Genomic DNA, 21,546 nt, shown 5'->3' with positions numbered 1-21,546 from the left:
GACCTAAACGTCTCCTTTACCTATTCTGAGTCGATTCTGCATGCTTTAAGTGTGTTTGGTGGCTCAGAACCATCAAAAAACGTTGAAATATAGTTCAAATTCAATAAAAATCGACAAAAATACAGTTTCTAGCTAAAATTTGATGGTTTCGTTGCACTTTCCGAGCCCGTAGGGTATCTGAGTGGCTTAAAAGTACAAGAAAACACTTCAAAAGTGACGTTTCTGAAGAATTTTAACAGTTTTCTTGTATCTACGAACGCCAGAATGCATAAAATTGACCTAAACGTCTCCTTTTCCTATTCTGAGTCGATTCTGCATGCTTTAAGTGTGTTTGGTGGCTCAGAACCATCAAAAAACGTTGAAATATAGTTCAAATTCAATAAAAATCGACAAAAATACAGTTTCTAGCTAAAATTTGATGGTTTCGTTGCACTTTCCGAGCCCGTTGGGTATCTGAGTGGCTTAAAAATACAAGAAAACACTTCAAAAGTGACGTTTCTGAAGAATTTTAACAGTTTTCTTGTATCTACGAAAGCCAGAATGCATAAAATTGACCTAAACGTCTCCTTTTCCTATTCTGAGTCGATTCTGCATGCTTTAAGTGTGTTTGGTGGCTCAGAACCATCAAAAAACGTTGAAATATAGTTCAAATTCAATAAAAATCGACAAAAATACAGTTTCTAGCTAAAATTTGATGGTTTCGTTGCACTTTCCGAGCCCGTTGGGTATCTGAGTGGCTTAAAAGTACAAGAAAACACTACAAAAGTGACGTTTCTGAAGAATTTTAACAGTTTTCTTGTATCTACGAACGCCAGAATGCATAAAATTGACCTAAACGTCTCCTTTTCCTATTCTGAGTCGATTCTGCATGCTTTAAGTGTGTTTGGTGGCTCAGAACCATCAAAAAACGTTGAAATATAGTTCAAATTCAATAAAAATCGACAAAAATACAGTTTCTAGCTAAAATTTGATGGTTTCGTTGCACTTTCCGAGCCCGTAGGGTATCTGAGTGGCTTAAAAGTACAAGAAAACACTTCAAAAGTGACGTTTCTGAAGAATTTTAACAGTTTTCTTGTATCTACGAACGCCAGAATGCATAAAATTGACCTAAACGTCTCCTTTTCCTATTCTGAGTCGATTCTGCATGCTTTAAGTGTGTTTGGTGGCTCAGAACCATCAAAAAACGTTGAAATATAGTTCAAATTCAATAAAAATCGACAAAAATACAGTTTCTAGCTAAAATTTGATGGTTTCGTTGCACTTTCCGAGCCCGTAGGGTATCTGAGTGGCTTAAAAGTACAAGAAAACACTTCAAAAGTGACGTTTCTGAAGAATTTTAACAGTTTTCTTGTATCTACGAACGCCAGAATGCATAAATTTGACCTAAACGTCTCCTTTTCCTATTCTGAGTCGATTCTGCATGCTTTAAGTGTGTTTGGTGGCTCAGGACCATCAAAAAACGTTGAAATATAGTTCAAATTCAATAAAAATCGACAAAAATACAGTTTCTAGCTAAAATTTGATGGTTTCGTTGCACTTTCCGAGCCCGTTGGGTATCTGAGTGGCTTAAAAGTACAAGAAAACACTTCAAAAGTGACGTTTCTGAAGAATTTTAACAGTTTTCTTGTATCTACGAACGCCAGAATGCATAAAATTGACCTAAACGTCTCCTTTTCCTATTCTGAGTCGATTCTGCATGCTTTAAGTGTGTTTGGTGGCTCAGAACCATCAAAAAACGTTGAAATATAGTTCAAATTCAATAAAAATCGACAAAAATACAGTTTCTAGCTAAAATTTGATGGTTTCGTTGCACTTTCCGGGCCCGTAGGGTATCTGAGTGGCTTAAAAGTACAAGAAAACACTTCAAAAGTGACGTTTCTGAAGAATTTTAACAGTTGTATCTACGAACGCCAGAACGCATAAAATTGACCTAAACGTCTCCTTTTCCTATTCTGAGTCGATTCTGCATGCTTTAAGTGTGTTTGGTGGCTCAGAACCATCAAAAAACGTTGAAATATGGTTCAAATTCAATAAAAATCGACAAAAATACAGTTTCTAGCTAAAATTTGATGGTTTCGTTGCACTTTCCGAGCCCGTAGGGTATCTGAGTGGCTTAAAAGTACAAGAAAACACTCCAAAAGTGACGTTTCTGAAGAATTTTAGCAGTTTTCTTGTATCTACGAACGCCAGAATGCATAAAATTGACCTAAACGTCTCCTTTTCCTATTCTGAGTCGATTCTGCATGCTTTAAGTGTGTTTGGTGGCTCAGAACCATCAAAAAACCTTGAAATATAGTTCAAATTCAATAAAAATCGACAAAAATACAGTTTCTAGCTAAAATTTGATGGTTTCGTTGCACTTTCCGAGCCCGTAGGGTTTCTGAGTGGCTTAAAAGTACAAGAAAACACTTCAAAAGTGACGTTTCTGAAGAATTTTAACAGTTTTCTTGTATCTACGAACGCCAGAATGCATAAAATTGACCTAAACGTCTCCTTTTCCTATTCTGAGTCGATTCTGCATGCTTTAAGTGTGTTTGGTGGCTCAGAACCATCAAAAAACGTTGAAATATAGTTCAAATTCAATAAAAATCGACAAAAATACAGTTTCTAGCTAAAATGTGATGGCTTCGTTGCACTTTCCGAGCCCGTAGGGTATCTGAGTGGCTTAAAAGTACAAGAAAACACTTCAAAAGTGACGTTTCTGAAGAATTTTAACAGTTTTCTTGTATCTACGAACGCCAGAATGCATAAAATTGACCTAAACGTCTCCTTTTCCTATTCTGAGTCGATTCTGCATGCTTTAAGTGTGTTTGGTGGCTCAGAACCATCAAAACACGTTGAAATATAGTTCAAATTCAATAAAAATCGACAAAAATTCAGTTTCTAGCTAAAATTTGATGGTTTCGTTGCACTTTCCGAGCCCGTAGGGTATCTGAGTGGCTTAAAAGTACAAGAAAACACTTCAAAAGTGACGTTTCTGAAGAATTTTAACAGTTTTCTTGTATCTACGAACGCCAGAATGCATAAAATTGACTTAAACGTCTCCTTTTCCTATTCTGAGTCGATTCTGCATGCTTTAAGTGTGTTTGGTGGCTCAGAACCATCAAAAAACATTGAAATATAGTTCAAATTCAATAAAAATCGACAAAAATACAGTTTCTAGCTAACATTTGATGGTTTCGTTGCACTTTCCGAGACCGTAGGGTATCTGAGTGGCTTAAAAGTACAAGAAAACACTTCAAAAGTGACGTTTCTGAAGAATTTTAACAGTTTTCTTGTATCTACGAACGCCAGAATGCATAAAATTGACCTAAACATCTCCTTTTCCTATTCTGAGTCGATTCTGCATGCTTTAAGTGTGTTTGGTGGCTCAGAACCATCAAAAAACGTTGAAATATAGTTCAAATTCAATCAAAATCGACAAAATACAGTTTCTAGCTAAAATTTGATGGTTTCGTTGCACTTTCCGAGCCCGCAGGGTATCTGAGTGGCTTAAAAGTACAAGAAAACACTTCAAAAGTGACGTTTCTGAAGAATTTTAACAGTTTTCTTGTATCTACGAACGCCAGAATGCATAAAATTGACCTAAACGTCTCCTTTTCCTATTCTGAGTCGATTCTGCATGCTTTAAGTGTGTTTGGTGGCTCAGAACCATCAAAAAACGTTGAAATATAGTTCAAATTCAATAAAAATCGACAAAAATACAGTTTCTAGCTAAAATGTGATGGCTTCGTTGCACTTTCCGAGCGCGTAGGGTATCTGAGTGGCTTAAAAGTACAAGAAAACACTTCAAAAGTGACGTTTCTGAAGAATTTTAACAGTTTTCTTGTATCTACGAACGCCAGAATGCATAAAATTGACCTAAACGTCTCCTTTTCCTATTCTGAGTCGATTCTGCATGCTTTAAGTGTGTTTGGTGGCTCAGAACCATCAAAAAACTTTGAAATATAGTTCAAATTCAATAAAAATCGACAAAAATACAGTTTCTAGCTAAAATTTGATGGTTTCGTTGCATTTTCCGAGCCCGTAGGGTATGTGAGTGGCTTAAAAGTACAAGAAAACACTTCAAAAATGACGTTTCTGAAGAATTTTAACAGTTTTCTTGTATCTACGAACGCCAGAATGCATAAAATTGACCTAAACGTCTCCTTTTCCTATTCTGAGTCGATTCTGCATGCTTTAAGTGTGTTTGGTGGCTCAGAACCATCAAAAAACGTTGAAATATAGTTCAAATTCAATAAAAATCGACAAAAATACAGTTTCTAGCTAAAATTTGATGGTTTCGTTGCACTTTCCGAGCCCGCAGGGTATCTGAGTGGCTTAAAAGTACAAGAAAACACTTCAAAAGTGACGTTTCTGAAGAATTTTAACAGTTTTCTTGTATCTACGATCGCCAGAATGCATAAAATTGACTTAAACGTCTCCTTTTCCTATTCTGAGTCGATTCTGCATGCTTTAAGTGTGTTTGGTGGCTCAGAACCATCAAAAAGCGTTGAAATATAGTTCAAATTCAATAAAAATCGACAAAAATACAGTTTCTAGCTAAAATTTGATGGTTTCGTTGCACTTTCCGAGACCGTAGGGTATCTGAGTGGCTTAAAATTACAAGAAAACACTTCAAAAGTGACGTTTCTGAAGAATTTTAACAGTTGTATCTACGAACGCCAGAATGCATAAAATTGACCTAAACGTCTCCTTTTCCTATTCTGAGTCGATTCTGCATGCTTTAAGTGTGTTTGGTGGCTCAGAACCATCAAAAAACGTTGAAATATAGTTCAAATTCAATAAAAATCAACAAAAATACAGTTTCTAGCTAAAATTTGATGGTTTCGTTGCACTTTCCGAGCCCGTAGGGTATCTGAGTGGCTTAAAAGTACCAGAAAACACTCCAAAAGTGACGTTTCTAAAAATTTTAGCAGTTTTCTTGTATCTACGAACGCCAGAATGCATAAAATTGACCTAAACGTCTCCTTTTCCTATTCTGAGTCGATTCTGCATGCTTTAAGTGTGTTTGGTGGCTCAGAACCGTCAAAAAACGTTGAAATATAGTTCAAATTCAATAAAAATCGACAAAAATACAGTTTCTAGCTAAAATTTGATGGTTTCGTTGCACTTTCCGAGCCCGTTGGGTATCTGAGTGGCTTAAAAGTACAAGAAAACACTTCAAAACTGACGTTTCTGAAGAATTTTAACAGTTTTCTTGTATCTACGAACGCCAGAATGCATAAAATTGACCTAAACGTCTCCTTTTCCTATTCTGAGTCGATTCTGCATGCTTTAAGTGTGTTTGGTGGCTCAGAACCATCAAAAAACGTTGAAATATAGTTCAAATTCAATAAAAATCGACAAAAATACAGTTTCTAGCTAAAATTTGATGGTTTCGTTGCACTTTCCGAGCCCGTTGGGTATCTGAGTGGCTTAAAAGTACAAGAAAACACTTCAAAAGTGACGTTTCTGAAGAATTTTAACAGTTTTCTTGTATCTACGAACGCCAGAATGCATAAAATTGACCTAAACGTCTCCTTTTCCTATTCTGAGTCGATTCTGCATGGTTTAAGTGTGTTTGGTGGCTGAGACCCATCAAAAAACGTTGAAATATAGTTCAAATTCAATAAAAATCGACAAAAATACAGTTTCTAACTAAAATTTGATGGTTTCGTTGCACTTTCCGAGCCCGCAGGGTATCTGAGTGGCTTAAAAGTACAAGAAAACACTTCAAAAGTGACGTTTCTGAAGAATTTTAACAGTTTTCCTGTATCTACGAACGCCAGAATGCATAAAATTGACCTAAACGTCTCCTTTTCCTATTCTTAGTCGATTCTGCATGCTTTAAGTGTGTTTGGTGGCTCAGAACCATCAAAAAACGTTGAAATATAGTTCAAATTCAATAAAAATCGACAAAAATACAGTTTCTAGCTAAAATTTGATGGTTTCGTTGCACTTTCCGAGCCCGTTGAGTATCTGAGTGGCTTAAAAGTACAAGAAAACACTTCAAAAGTGACGTTTCTGAAGAATTTTAAAAGTTTTCTTGTATCTACGAACGCCAGAATGCATAAAATTGACCTAAACGTCTCCTTTTCCGATTCTGAGTCGATTCTGCATGTTTTAAGTGTGTTTGGTGGCTCAGAACCATCAAAAAACGTTGAAATATAGTTCAAATTCAATAAAAATCGACAAAAATACAGTTTCTAGCTAAAATTTGATGGTTTCGTTGCACTTTCCGAGCCCGTTGGGTATCTGAGTGGCTTAAAAGTAAAAGAAAACACTTCAAAAGTGACGTTTCTGAAGAATTTTAACAGTTTTCTTGTATCTACGAACGCCAGAATGCATAAAATTGACCTAAACGTCTCCTTTTCCTATTCTGAGTCGATTCTGCATGTTTTAAGTGTGTTTGGTGGCTCAGAACCATCAAAAAACGTTGAAATATAGTTCAAATTCAATAAAAATCGACAAAAATACAGTTTCTAGCTAAAATTTGATGGTTTCGTTGCACTTTCCGAGCCCGTAGGGTATCTGAGTGGCTTAAAAGTACAAGAAAACACTTCAAAAGTGACGTTTCTGAAGAATTTTAACAGTTTTCTTGTATCTACGAACGCCAGAATGCATAAAATTGACCTAAACGTCTCCTTTTCCTATTCGGAGTCGATTCTGCATGCTTTAAGTGTGTTTGGTGGCTCAGAACCATCAAAAAACGTTGAAATATAGTTCAAATTCAATAAAAATCGACAAAAATACAGCTTCTAGCTAAAATTTGATGGTTTCGTTGCACTTTCCGAGCCCGTAGGGTATCTGAGTGGCTTAAAAGTACAAGAAAACACTTCAAAAGTGACGTTTCTGAAGAATTTTAACAGTTTTCTTGTATCTACGAACGCCAGAATGCATAAAATCGACCTAAACGTCTCCTTTTCCTATTCTGAGTCGATTCTGCATGCTTTAAGTGTGTTTGGTGGCTCAGAACCATCAAAAAACGTTGAAATATAGTTCAAATTCAATAAAAATCGACAAAAATACAGTTTCTAGCTAAAATTTGATGGTTTCGTTGCACTTTCCGAGCCCGTAGGGTATCTGAGTGGCTTAAAAGTACAAGAAAACACTTCAAAAGTGACGTTTCTGAAGAATTTTAACAGTTTTCTTGTATCTACGAACGCCAGAATGCATAAAATTGACCTAAACGTCTCCTTTTCCTATTCTGAGTCGATTCTGCATGCTTTAAGTGTGTTTGGTGGCTCAGAACCATCAAAAAACGTTGAAATATAGTTCAAATTCAATAAAAATCGACAAAAATACAGTTTCTAGCTAAAATTTGATGGTTTCGTTGCACTTTCCGAGCCCGTAGGGTATCTGAGTGGCTAAAAAGTACAAGAAAACACTTCAAAAGTGACGTTTCTGAAGAATTTTAACAGTTTTCTTGTATCTACGAACGCCAGAATGCATAAAATCGACCTAAACGTCTCCTTTTCCTATTCTGAGTCGATTCTGCATGCTTTAAGTGTGTTTGGTGGCTCAGAACCATCAAAAAACGTTGAAATATAGTTCAAATTCAATAAAAATCGACAAAAATACAGTTTCTAGCTAAAATTTGATGGTTTCGTTGCACTTTCCGAGCCCGTAGGGTATCTGAGTGGCTTAAAAGTACAAGAAAACACTTCAAAAGTGACGTTTCTGAAGAATTTTAACAGTTTTCTTGTATCTACGAACGCCAGAATGCATAAAATTGACCTAAACGTCTCCTTTTCCTATTCTGAGTCGATTCTGCATGCTTTAAGTGTGTTTGGTGGCTCAGAACCATCAAAAAACGTTGAAATATAGTTCAAACTCAATAAAAATCGACAAAAATACAGTTTCTAGCTAAAATTTCATGGTTTCGTTGCACTTTCCGAGCCCGTAGGGTATCTGAGTGGCTTAAAAGTACAAGAAAACACTTCAAAAGTGACGTTTCTGAAGAATTTTAACAGTTTTCTTGAATCTACGAACGCCAGAATGCATAAAATTGACCTAAACGTCTCCTTTTCCTATTCTGAGTCGATTCTGCATGCTTTAAGTGTGTTTGGTGGCTCAGAACCATCAAAAAACGTTGAAATATAGTTCAAATTCAATAAAAATCGACAAAAATACAGTTTCTAGCTAAAATTTGATGGTTTCGTTGCACTTTCCGAGCCCGTTGGGTATCTGAGTGGCTTAAAAGTACAAGAAAACACTTCAAAAGTGACGTTTCTGAAGAATTTTAACAGTTTTCTTGTATCTACGAACGCCAGAATGCATAAAATTGACCTAAACGTCTCCTTTTCCTATTCTGAGTCGATTCTGCATGCTTTAAGTGTGTTTGGTGGCTCAGAACCATCAAAAAACGTTGAAATATAGTTCAAATTCAATAAAAATCGACAAAAATACAGTTTCTAGCTAAAATTTGATGGTTTCGTTGCACTTTCCGAGCCCGTAGGGTATCTGAGTGGCTTAAAAGTACAAGAAAACACTTCAAAAGTGACGTTTCTGAAGAATTTTAACAGTTTTCTTGTATCTACGAACGCCAGAATGCATAAAATTGACCTAAACGTCTTCTTTTCCTATTCTGAGTCGATTCTGCATGCTTTAAGTGTGTTTGGTGGCTCAGAACCATCAAAAAACGTTGAAATATAGTTCAAATTCAATAAAAACCGACAAAAATACAGTTTCTAGCTAAAATTTGATGGTTTCGTTGCACTTTCCGAGCCCGTTGGGTATCTGAGTGGCTTAAAAGTACAAGAAAACACTTCAAAAGTGACGTTTCTGAAGAATTTTAACAGTTGTATCTACGAACGCCAGAATGCATAAAATTGACCTAAACGTCTCCTTTTCCTATTCTGAGTCGATTCTGCATGCTTTAAGTGTGTTTGGTGGCTCAGAACCATCAAAAAACGTTGAAATATAGTTCAAATTCAATAAAAATCGACAAAAATACAGTTTCTAGCTAAAATTTGATGGTTTCGTTGCACTTTCCGAGCCCGTAGGGTATCTGAGTGGCTTAAAAGTACAAGAAAACACTCCAAAAGTGACGTTTCTGAAGAATTTTAGCAGTTTTCTTGTATCTACGAACGCCAGAATGCATAAAATTGACCTAAACGTCTCCTTTTCCTATTCTGAGTCGATTCTGCATGCTTTAAGTGTGTTTGGTGGCTCAGAACCATCAAAAAACGTTGAAATATAGTTCAAATTCAATAAAAATCGACAAAAATACAGTTTCTAGCTAAAATTTGATGGTTTCGTTGCACTTTCCGAGCCCGTAGGGTATCTGAGTGGCTTAAAAGTACAAGAAAACACTTCAAAAGTGACGTTTCTGAAGAATTTTAACAGTTTTCCTGTATCTACGAACGCCAGAATGCATAAAATTGACCTAAATGTCTCCTTTTCCTATTCTGAGTCGATTCTGCATGCTTTAAGTCTGTTTGGTGGTTCAGAACCATCAAAAAACGTTGAAATATAGTTCAAATTCAATAAAAATCGACAAAAATACAGTTTCTAGCTAAAATTTGATGGTTTCGGTGCACTTTCCGAGCCCGTAGGGTATCTGAGTGGCTTAAAAGTACAAGAAAACACTTCAAAAGTGACGTTTCTGAAGAATTTTAACAGTTTTCTTGTATCTACGAACGCCAGAATGCATAAAATTGACCTAAACGTCTCCTTTTCCTATTCTGAGTCGATTCTGCAAGCTTTAAGTGTGTTTGGTGGCTCAGAACCATCAAAAAACGTTGAAATATAGTTCAAATTCAATAAAAATCGACAAAAATACAGTTTCTAGCTAAAATGTGATGGTTTCGTTGCACTTTCCGAGCCCGTAGGGTATCTGAGTGGCTTAAAAGTACAAGAAAACACTTCAAAAGTGACGTTTCTGAAGAATTTTAACAGTTTTCTTGTATCTACGAACGCCAGAATGCATAAAATTGACCTAAACGTCTCCTTTTCCTATTCTTAGTCGATTCTGCAAGCTTTAAGTGTGTTTGGTGGCTCAGAACCATCAAAAAACGTTGAAATATAGTTCAAATTCAATAAAAATCGACAAAAATACAGTTTCTAGCTAAAATTTGATGGTTTCGTTGCACTTTCCGAGCCCGTTGGGTATCTGAGTGGCTTAAAAGTACAAGAAAACACTTCAAAAGTGACGTTTCTGAAGAATTTTAACAGTTTTCTTGTATCTACGAACGCCAGAATGCATAAAATTGACCTAAACGTCTCCTTTTCCTATTCTGAGTCGATTCTGCATGTTTTAAGTGTGTTTGGTGGCTCAGAACCATCAAAAAACGTTGAAATATAGTTCAAATTCAATAAAAATCGAAAAAATACAGTTTCTAGCTAAAATTTGATGGTTTCGTTGCACTTTCCGAGCCCGTAGGGTATCTGAGTGGCTTAAAAGTACAAGAAAACACTTCAAAAGTGACGTTTCTGAAGAATTTTAACAGTTGTATCTACGAACGCCAGAACGCATAAAATTGACCTAAACGTCTCCTTTTCCTATTCTGAGTCGATTCTGCATGCTTTAAGTGTGTTTGGTGGCTCAGAACCATCAAAAAACGTTGACATATAGTTCAAATTCAATAAAAATCGACAAAAATACAGTTTCTAGCTAAAATTTGATGGTTTCGTTGCACTTTCCGAGCCCGTAGGGTATCTGAGTGGCTTAAAAGTACAAGAAAACACTCCAAAAGTGACGTTTCTGAAGAATTTTAGCAGTTTTCTTGTATCTACGAACGCCAGAATGCATAAAATTGACCTAAACGTCTCCTTTTCCAATTCTGAGTCGATTCTGCATGCTTTAAGTGTGTTTGGTGGCTCAGAACCATCAAAAAACCTTGAAATATAGTTCAAATTCAATAAAAATCGACAAAAATACAGTTTCTAGCTAAAATTTGATGGTTTCGTTGCACTTTCCGAGCCCGTAGGGTTTCTGAGTGGCTTAAAAGTACAAGAAAACACTTCAAAAGTGACGTTTCTGAAGAATTTTAACAGTTTTCTTGTATCTACGAACGCCAGAATGCATAAAATTGACCTAAACGTCTCCTTTTCCTATTCTGAGTCGATTCTGCATGCTTTAAGTGTGTTTGGTGGCTCAGAACCATCAAAAAACGTTGAAATATAGTTCAAATTCAATAAAAATCGACAAAAATACAGTTTCTAGCTAAAATGTGATGGCTTCGTTGCACTTTCCGAGCCCGTAGGGTATCTGAGTGGCTTAAAAGTACAAGAAAACACTTCAAAAGTGACGTTTCTGAAGAATTTTAACAGTTTTCTTGTATCTACGAACGCCAGAATGCATAAAATTGACCTAAACGTCTCCTTTTCCTATTCTGAGTCGATTCTGCATGCTTTAAGTGTGTTTGGTGGCTCAGAACCATCAAAACACGTTGAAATATAGTTCAAATTCAATAAAAATCGACAAAAATACAGTTTCTAGCTAAAATTTGATGGTTTCGTTGCACTTTCCGAGCCCGTAGGGTATCTGAGTGGCTTAAAAGTACAAGAAAACACTTCAAAAGTGACGTTTCTGAAGAATTTTAACAGTTTTCTTGTATCTACGAACGCCAGAATGCATAAAATTGACTTAAACGTCTCCTTTTTCTATTCTGAGTCGATTCTGCATGCTTTAAGTGTGTTTGGTGGCTCAGAACCATCAAAAAACATTGAAATATAGTTCAAATTCAAGAAAAATCGACAAAATACAGTTTCTAGCTAAAATTTGATGGTTTCGTTGCACTTTCCGAGCCCGCAGGGTATCTGAGTGGCTTAAAAGTACAAGAAAACACTTCAAAAGTGACGTTTCTGAAGAATTTTAACAGTTTTCTTGTATCTACGAACGCCAGAATGCATAAAATTGACCTAAACGTCTCCTTTTCCTATTCTGAGTCGATTCTGCATGCTTTAAGTGTGTTTGGTGGCTCAGAACCATCAAAAAACGTTGAAATATAGTTCAAATTCAATAAAAATCGACAAAAATACAGTTTCTAGCTAAAATGTGATGGCTTCGTTGCACTTTCCGAGCGCGTAGGGTATCTGAGTGGCTTAAAAGTACAAGAAAACACTTCAAAAGTGACGTTTCTGAAGAATTTTAACAGTTTTCTTGTATCTACGAACGCCAGAATGCATAAAATTGACCTAAACGTCTCCTTTTCCTATTCTGAGTCGATTCTGCATGCTTTAAGTGTGTTTGGTGGCTCAGAACCATCAAAAAACTTTGAAATATAGTTCAAATTCAATAAAAATCGACAAAAATACAGTTTCTAGCTAAAATTTGATGGTTTCGTTGCATTTTCCGAGCCCGTAGGGTATGTGAGTGGCTTAAAAGTACAAGAAAACACTTCAAAAGTGACGTTTCTGAAGAATTTTAACAGTTTTCTTGTATCTACGAACGCCAGAATGCATAAAATTGACCTAAACGTCTCCTTTTCCTATTCTGAGTCGATTCTGCATGCTTTAAGTGTGTTTGGTGGCTCAGAACCATCAAAAAACGTTGAAATATAGTTCAAATTCAATAAAAATCGACAACAATACAGTTTCTAGCTAAAATTTGATGGTTTCGTTGCACTTTCCGAGCCCGCAGGGTATCTGAGTGGCTTAAAAGTACAAGAAAACACTTCAAAAGTGACGTTTCTGAAGAATTTTAACAGTTTTCTTGTATCTACGATCGCCAGAATGCATAAAATTGACTTAAACGTCTCCTTTTCCTATTCTGAGTCGATTCTGCATGCTTTAAGTGTGTTTGGTGGCTCAGAACCATCAAAAAACGTTGAAATATAGTTCAAATTCAATAAAAATCGACAAAAATACAGTTTCTAGCTAAAATTTGATGGTTTCGTTGCACTTTCCGAGACCGTAGGGTATCTGAGTGGCTTAAAATTACAAGAAAACACTTCAAAAGTGACGTTTCTGAAGAATTTTAACAGTTGTATCTACGAACGCCAGAATGCATAAAATTGACCTAAACGTCTCCTTTTCCTATTCTGAGTCGATTCTGCATGCTTTAAGTGTGTTTGGTGGCTCAGAACCATCAAAAAACGTTGAAATATAGTTCAAATTCAATAAAAATCAACAAAAATACAGTTTCTAGCTAAAATTTGATGGTTTCGTTGCACTTTCCGAGCCCGTAGGGTATCTGAGTGGCTTAAAAGTACAAGAAAACACTCCAAAAGTGACGTTTCTAAAAATTTTAGCAGTTTTCTTGTATCTACGAACGCCAGAATGCATAAAATTGACCTAAACGTCTCCTTTTCCTATTCTGAGTCGATTCTGCATGCTTTAAGTGTGTTTGGTGGCTCAGAACCATCAAAAAACGTTGAAATATAGTTCAAATTCAATAAAAATCGACAAAAATACAGTTTCTAGCTAAAATTTGATGGTTTCGTTGCACTTTCCGAGCCCGTTGGGTATCTGAGTGGCTTAAAAGTACAAGAAAACACTTCAAAAGTGACGTTTCTGAAGAATTTTAACAGTTTTCTTGTATCTACGAACGCCAGAATGCATAAAATTGACCTAAACGTCTCCTTTTCCTATTCTGAGTCGATTCTGCATGCTTTAAGTGTGTTTGGTGGCTCAGAACCATCAAAAAACGTTGAAATATAGTTCAAATTCAATAAAAATCGACAAAAATACAGTTTCTAGCTAAAATTTGATGGTTTCGTTGCACTTTCCGAGCCCGTTGGGTATCTGAGTGGCTTAAAAGTACAAGAAAACACTTCAAAAGTGACGTTTCTGAAGAATTTTAACAGTTTTCTTGTATCTACGAACGCCAGAATGCATAAAATTGACCTAAACGTCTCCTTTTCCTATTCTGAGTCGATTCTGCATGGTTTAAGTGTGTTTGGTGGCTGAGACCCATCAAAAAACGTTGAAATATAGTTCAAATTCAATAAAAATCGACAAAAATACAGTTTCTAGCTAAAATTTGATGGTTTCGTTGCACTTTCCGAGCCCGTAGGGTATCTGAGTGGCTTAAAAGTACAAGAAAACACTTCAAAAGTGACGTTTCTGAAGAATTTTAACAGTTTTCCTGTATCTACGAACGCCAGAATGCATAAAATTGACCTAAACGTCTCCTTTTCCTATTCTTAGTCGATTCTGCATGCTTTAAGTGTGTTTGGTGGCTCAGAACCATCAAAAAACGTTGAAATATAGTTCAAATTCAATAAAAATCGACAAAAATACAGTTTCTAGCTAAAATTTGATGGTTTCGTTGCACTTTCCGAGCCCGTTGAGTATCTGAGTGGCTTAAAAGTACAAGAAAACACTTCAAAAGTGACGTTTCTGAAGAATTTTAACAGTTTTCTTGTATCTACGAACGCCAGAATGCATAAAATTGACCTAAACGTCTCCTTTTCCGATTCTGAGTCGATTCTGCATGTTTTAAGTGTGTTTGGTGGCTCAGAACCATCAAGAAACGTTGAAATATAGTTCAAATTCAATAAAAATCGACAAAAATACAGTTTCTAGCTAAAATTTGATGGTTTCGTTGCACTTTCCGAGCCCGTTGGGTATCTGAGTGGCTTAAAAGTACAAGAAAACACTTCAAAAGTGACGTTTCTGAAGAATTTTAACAGTTTTCTTGTATCTACGAACGCCAGAATGCATAAAATTGACCTAAACGTCTCCTTTTCCTATTCTGAGTCGATTCTGCATGTTTTAAGTGTGTTTGGTGGCTCAGAACCATCAAAAAACGTTGAAATATAGTTCAAATTCAATAAAAATCGACAAAAATACAGTTTCTAGCTAAAATTTGATGGTTTCGTTGCACTTTCCGAGCCCGTAGGGTATCTGAGTGGCTTAAAAGTACAAGAAAACACTTCAAAAGTGACGTTTCTGAAGAATTTTAACAGTTTTCTTGTATCTACGAACGCCAGAATGCATAAAATTGACCTAAACGTCTCCTTTTCCTATTCTGAGTCGATTCTGCATGCTTTAAGTGTGTTTGGTGGCTCAGAACCATCAAAAAACGTTGAAATATAGTTCAAATTCAATAAAAATCGACAAAAATACAGTTTCTAGCTAAAATTTGATGGTTTCGTTGCACTTTCCGAGCCCGTAGGGTATCTGAGTGGCTTAAAAGTACAAGAAAACACTTCAAAAGTGACGTTTCTGAAGAATTTTAACAGTTTTCTTGTATCTACGAACGCCAGAATGCATAAAATCGACCTAAACGTCTCCTTTTCCTATTCTGAGTCGATTCTGCATGCTTTAAGTGTGTTTGGTGGCTCAGAACCATCAAAAAACGTTGAAATATAGTTCAAATTCAATAAAAATCGACAAAAATACAGTTTCTAGCTAAAATTTGATGGTTTCGTTGCACTTCCCGAGCCCGTAGGGTATCTGAGTGGCTTAAAAGTACAAGAAAACACTTCAAAAGTGACGTTCTGAAGAATTTTAACAGTTTTCTTGTATCTACGAACGCCAGAATGCATAAAATTGACCTAAACGTCTCCTTTTCCTATTCTGAGTCGATTCTGCATGCTTTAAGTGTGTTTGGTGGCTCAGAACCATCAAAAAACGTTGAAATATAGTTCAAATTCAATAAAAATCGACAAAAATACAGTTTCTAGCTAAAATTTGATGGTTTCGTTGCACTTTCCGAGCCCGTAGGGTATCTGAGTGGCTAAAAAGTACAAGAAAACACTTCAAAAGTGACGTTTCTGAAGAATTTTAACAGTTTTCTTGTGTCTACGAACGCCAGAATGCATAAAATCGACCTAAACGTCTCCTTTTCCTATTCTGAGTCGATTCTGCATGCTTTAAGTGTGTTTGGTGGCTCAGAACCATCAAAAAACGTTGAAATATAGTTCAAATTCAATAAAAATCGACAAAAATACAGTTTCTAGCTAAAATTTGATGGTTTCGTTGCACTTTCCGAGCCCGTAGGGTATCTGAGTGGCTTAAAAGTACAAGAAAACACTTCAAAAGTGACGTTTCTGAAGAATTTTAACAGTTTTCTTGTATCTACGAACGCCAGAATGCATAAAATTGACCTAAACGTCTCCTTTTCCTATTCTGAGTCGATTCTGCATGCTTTAAGTGTGTTTGGTGGCTCAGAACCATCAAAAAACGTTGAAATATAGTTCAAACTCAATAAAAATCGACAAAAATACAGTTTCTAGCTAAAATTTGATGGTTTCGTTGCACTTTCCGAGCCCGTAGGGTATCTGAGTGGCTTAAAAGTACAAGAAAACACTTCAAAAGTGACGTTTCTGAAGAATTTTAACAGTTTTCTTGTATCTACGAACGCCAGAATGCATAAAATTGACCTAAACGTCTCCTTTTCCTATTCTGAGTCGATTCTGCATGCTTTAAGTGTGTTTGGTGGCTCAGAACCATCAAAAAACGTTGAAATATAGTTCAAATTCAATAAAAATCGACAAAAATACAGTTTCTAGCTAAAATTTGATGGTTTCGTTGCACTTTCCGAGCCCGTTGGGTATCTGAGTGGCTTAAAAGTACAAGAAAACACTTCAAAAGTGACGTTTCTGAAGAATTTTAACAGTTTTCTTGTATCTACGAACGCCAGAATGCATAAAATTGACCTAAACGTCTCCTTTTCCTATTCTGAGTCGATTCTGCATGCTTTAAGTGTGTTTGGTGGCTCAGAACCATCAAAAAACGTTGAAATATAGTTCAAATTCAATAAAAATCGACAAAAATACAGTTTCTAGCTAAAATTTGATGGTTTCGTTGCACTTTCCGAGCCCGTAGGGTATCTGAGTGGCTTAAAAGTACAAGAAAACACTTCAAAAGTGACGTTTCTGAAGAATTTTAACAGTTTTCTTGTATCTACGAACGCCAGAATGCATAAAATTGACCTAAACGTCTTCTTTTCCTATTCTGAGTCGATTCTGCATGCTTTAAGTGTGTTTGGTGGCTCAGAACCATCAAAAAACGTTGAAATATAGTTCAAATTCAATAAAAACCGACAAAAATACAGTTTCTAGCTAAAATTTGATGGTTTCGTTGCACTTTCCGAGCCCGTTGGGTATCTGAGTGGCTTAAAAGTACAAGAAAACACTTCAAAAGTGACGTTTCTGAAGAATTTTAACAGTTGTATCTACGAACGCCAGAATGCATAAAATTGACCTAAACGTCTCCTTTTCCTATTCTGAGTCGATTCTGCATGCTTTAAGTGTGTTTGGTGGCTCAGAACCATCAAAAAACGTTGAAATATAGTTCAAATTCAATAAAAATCAACAAAAATACAGTTTCTAGCTAAAATTTGATGGTTTCGTTGCACTTTCCGAGCCCGTAGGGTATCTGAGTGGCTTAAAAGTACAAGAAAACACTCCAAAAGTGACGTTTCTAAAAATTTTAGCAGTTTTCTTGTATCTACGAACGCCAGAATGCATAAAATTGACCTAAACGTCTCCTTTTCCTATTCTGAGTCGATTCTGCATGCTTTAAGTGTGTTTGGTGGCTCAGAACCATCAAAAAACGTTGAAATATAGTTCAAATTCAATAAAAATCGACAAAAATACAGTTTCTAGCTAAAATTTGTTGGTTTCGTTGCACTTTCCGAGCCCGTTGGGTATCTGAGTGGCTTAAAAGTACAAGAAAACACTTCAAAAGTGACGTTTCTGAAGAATTTTAACAGTTTTCTTGTATCTACGAACGCCAGAATGCATAAAATTGACCTAAACGTCTCCTTTTCCTATTCTGAGTCGATTCTGCATGCTTTAAGTGTGTTTGGTGGCTCAGAACCATCAAAAAACGTTGAAATATAGTTCAAATTCAATAAAAATCGACAAAAATACAGTTTCTAGCTAAAATTTGATGGTTTCGTTGCACTTTCCGAGCCCGTTGGGTATCTGAGAGGCTTAAAAGTACAAGAAAACACTTCAAAAGTGACGTTTCTGAAGAATTTTAACAGTTTTCTTGTATCTACGAACGCCAGAATGCATAAAATTGACCTAAACGTCTCCTTTTCCTATTCTGAGTCGATTCTGCATGGTTTAAGTGTGTTTGGTGGCTGAGACCCATCAAAAAACGTTGAAATATAGTTCAAATTCAATAAAAATCGACAAAAATACAGTTTCTAGCTAAAATTTGATGGTTTCGTTGCACTTTCCGAGCCCGTAGGGTATCTGAGTGGCTTAAAAGTACAAGAAAACACTTCAAAAGTGACGTTTCTGAAGAATTTTAACAGTTTTCCTGTATCTACGAACGCCAGAATGCATAAAATTGACCTAAACGTCTCCTTTTCCTATTCTTAGTCGATTCTGCATGCTTTAAGTGTGTTTGGTGGCTCAGAACCATCAAAAAACGTTGAAATATAGTTCAAATTCAATAAAAATCGACAAAAATACAGTTTCTAGCTAAAATTTGATGGTTTCGTTGCACTTTCCGATCCCGTTGAGTATCTGAGTGGCTTAAAAGTACAAGAAAACACTTCAAAAGTGACGTTTCTGAAGAATTTTAACAGTTTTCTTGTATCTACGAACGCCAGAATGCATAAAATTGACCTAAACGTCTCCTTTTCCTATTCTGAGTCGATTCTGCATGTTTTAAGTGTGTTTGGTGGCTCAGAACCATCAAAAAACGTTGAAATATAGTTCAAATTCAATAAAAATCGACAAAAATACAGTTTCTAGCTAAAATTTGATGGTTTCGTTGCACTTTCCGAGCCCGTTGGGTATCTGAGTGGCTTAAAAGTACAAGAAAACACTTCAAAAGTGACGTTTCTGAAGAATTTTAACAGTTTTCTTGTATCTACGAACGCCAGAATGCATAAAATTGACCTAAACGTCTCCTTTTCCTATTCTGAGTCGATTCTGCATGTTTTAAGTGTGTTTGGTGGCTCAGAACCATCAAAAAACGTTGAAATATAGTTCAAATTCAATAAAAATCGACAAAAATACAGTTTCTAGCTAAAATTTGATGGTTTCGTTGCACTTTCCGAGCCCGTCGGGTATCTGAGTGGCTTAAAAGTACAAGACAACACTTCAAAACTGACGTTTCTGAAGAATTTTAACAGGTTTCTTGTATCTACGAACGCCAGAATGCATAAAATTGACCTAAACGTCTCCTTTTCCTATTCTGAGTCGATTCTGCATGCTTTAAGTGTGTTTGGTGGCTCAGAACCATCAAAAAACGTTGAAATATAGTTCAAATTCAATAAAAATCGACAAAAATACAGTTTCTAGCTAAAATTTGATGGTTTCGTTGCACTTTCCGAGCCCGTAGGGTATCTGAGTGGCTTAAAAGTACAAGAAAACACTTCAAAAGTGACGTTTCTGAAGAATTTTAACAGTTTTCTTGTATCTACGAACGCCAGAATGCATAAAATTGACCTAAACGTCTCCTTTTCCTATTCTGAGTCGATTCTGCATGCTTTAAGTGTGTTTGGTGGCTCAGAACCATCAAAAAACGTTGAAATATAGTTCAAATTCAATAAAAATCGACAAAAATACAGTTTCTAGCTAAAATTTGATGGTTTCGTTGCACTTTCCGAGCCCGTAGGGTATCTGAGTGGCTTAAAAGTACAAGAAAACACTTCAAAAGTGACGTTTCTGAAGAATTTTAACAGTTTTCTTGTATCTACGAACGCCAGAATGCATAAAATCGACCTAAACGTCTCCTTTTCCTATTCTGAGTCGATTCTGCATGCTTTAAGTGTGTTTGGTGGCTCAGAACCATCAAAAAACGTTGAAATATAGTTCAAATTCAATAAAAATCGACAAAAATACAGTTTCTAGCTAAAATTTGATGGTTTCGTTGCACTTTCCGAGCCCGTAGGGTATCTGAGTGGCTTAAAAGTACAAGAAAACACTTCAAAAGTGACGTTTCTGAAGAATTTTAACAGTTTTCTTGTATCTACGAACACCAGAATGCATAAAATTGACCTAAACGTCTCCTTTTCCTATTCTGAGTCGATTCTGCATGCTTTAAGTGTGTTTGGTGGCTCAGAACCATCAAAAAACGTTGAAATATAGTTCAAATTCAATAAAAATCGACAAAAATACAGTTTCTAGCTAAAATTTGATGGTTTCGTTGCACTTTCCGAGCCCGTAGGGTATCTGAGTGGCTAAAAAGTACAAGAAAACACTTCAAAAGTGACGTTTCTGAAGAATTTTAACAGTTTTCTTGTATCTACGAACGCCAGAATGCATAAAATTGACCTAAACGTCTCCTTTTCCTATTCTGAGTCGATTCTGCATGCTTTAAGTGTGTTTGGTGGCTCAGAACCATCAAAAAACGTTGAAATATAGTTCAAATTCAATAAAAATCGACAAAAATACAGTTTCTAGCTAAAATTTGATGGTTTCGTTGCACTTTCCGAGCCCGTTGGGTATCTGAGTGGCTTAAAAGTACAAGAAAACACTTCAAAAGTGACGTTTCTGAAGAATTTTAACAGTTTTCTTGTATCTACGAACGCCAGAATGCATAAAATTGACCTAAACGTCTCCTTTTCCTATTCTGAGTCGATTCTGCATGGTTTAAGTGTGTTTGGTGGCTGAGACCCATCAAAAAACGTTGAAATATAGTTCAAATTCAATAAAAATCGACAAAAATACAGTTTCTAGCTAAAATTTGATGGTTTCGTTGCACTTTCCGAGCCCGTAGGGTATCTGAGTGGCTTAAAAGTACAAGAAAACACTTCAAAAGTGACGTTTCTGAAGAATTTTAACAGTTTTCCTGTATCTACGAACGCCAGAATGCATAAAATTGACCTAAACGTCTCCTTTTCCTATTCTTAGTCGATTCTGCATGCTTTAAGTGTGTTTGGTGGCTCAGAACCATCAAAAAACGTTGAAATATAGTTCAAATTCAATAAAAATCGACAAAAATACAGTTTCTAGCTAAAATTTGATGGTTTCGTTGCACTTTCCGATCCCGTTGAGTATCTGAGTGGCTTAAAAGTACAAGAAAACACTTCAAAAGTGACGTTTCTGAAGAATTTTAACAGTTTTCTTGTATCTACGAACGCCAGAATGCATAAAATTGACCTAAACGTCTCCTTTTCCTATTCTGAGTCGATTCTGCATGTTTTAAGTGTGTTTGGTGGCTCAGAACCATCAAAAAACGTTGAAATATAGTTCAAATTCAATAAAAATCGACAAAAATACAGTTTCTAGCTAAAATTTGATGGTTTCGTTGCACTTTCCGAGCCCGTTGGGTATCTGAGTGGCTTAAAAGTACAAGAAAACACTTCAAAAGTGACGTTTCTGAAGAATTTTAACAGTTTTCTTGTATCTACGAACGCCAGAATGCATAAAATTGACCTAAACGTCTCCTTTTCCTATTCTGAGTCGATTCTGCATGTTTTAAGTGTGTTTGGTGGCTCAGAACCATCAAAAAACGTTGAAATATAGTTCAAATTCAATAAAAATCGACAAAAATACAGTTTCTAGCTAAAATTTGATGGTTTCGTTGCACTTTCCGAGCCCGTAGGGTATCTGAGTGGCTTAAAAGTACAAGAAAACACTTCAAAAGTGACGTTTCTGAAGAATTTTAACAGTTTTCTTGTATCTACGAACGCCAGAATGCATAAAATTGACCTAAACGTCTCCTTTTCCTATTCTGAGTCGATTCTGCATGCTTTAAGTGTGT

The sequence above is a fragment of the Zophobas morio genome, unplaced genomic scaffold (genome assembly GCF_036711695.1).
Source record: "Zophobas morio isolate AGI-343-1 ecotype UQ-CSIRO unplaced genomic scaffold, CSIRO_AGI_Zmor_V1 ptg000004l, whole genome shotgun sequence".
NCBI classification, from domain to species: domain Eukaryota; kingdom Metazoa; phylum Arthropoda; class Insecta; order Coleoptera; family Tenebrionidae; genus Zophobas; species Zophobas morio.
Note: the sequence above shows the minus strand (reverse complement) of the source record.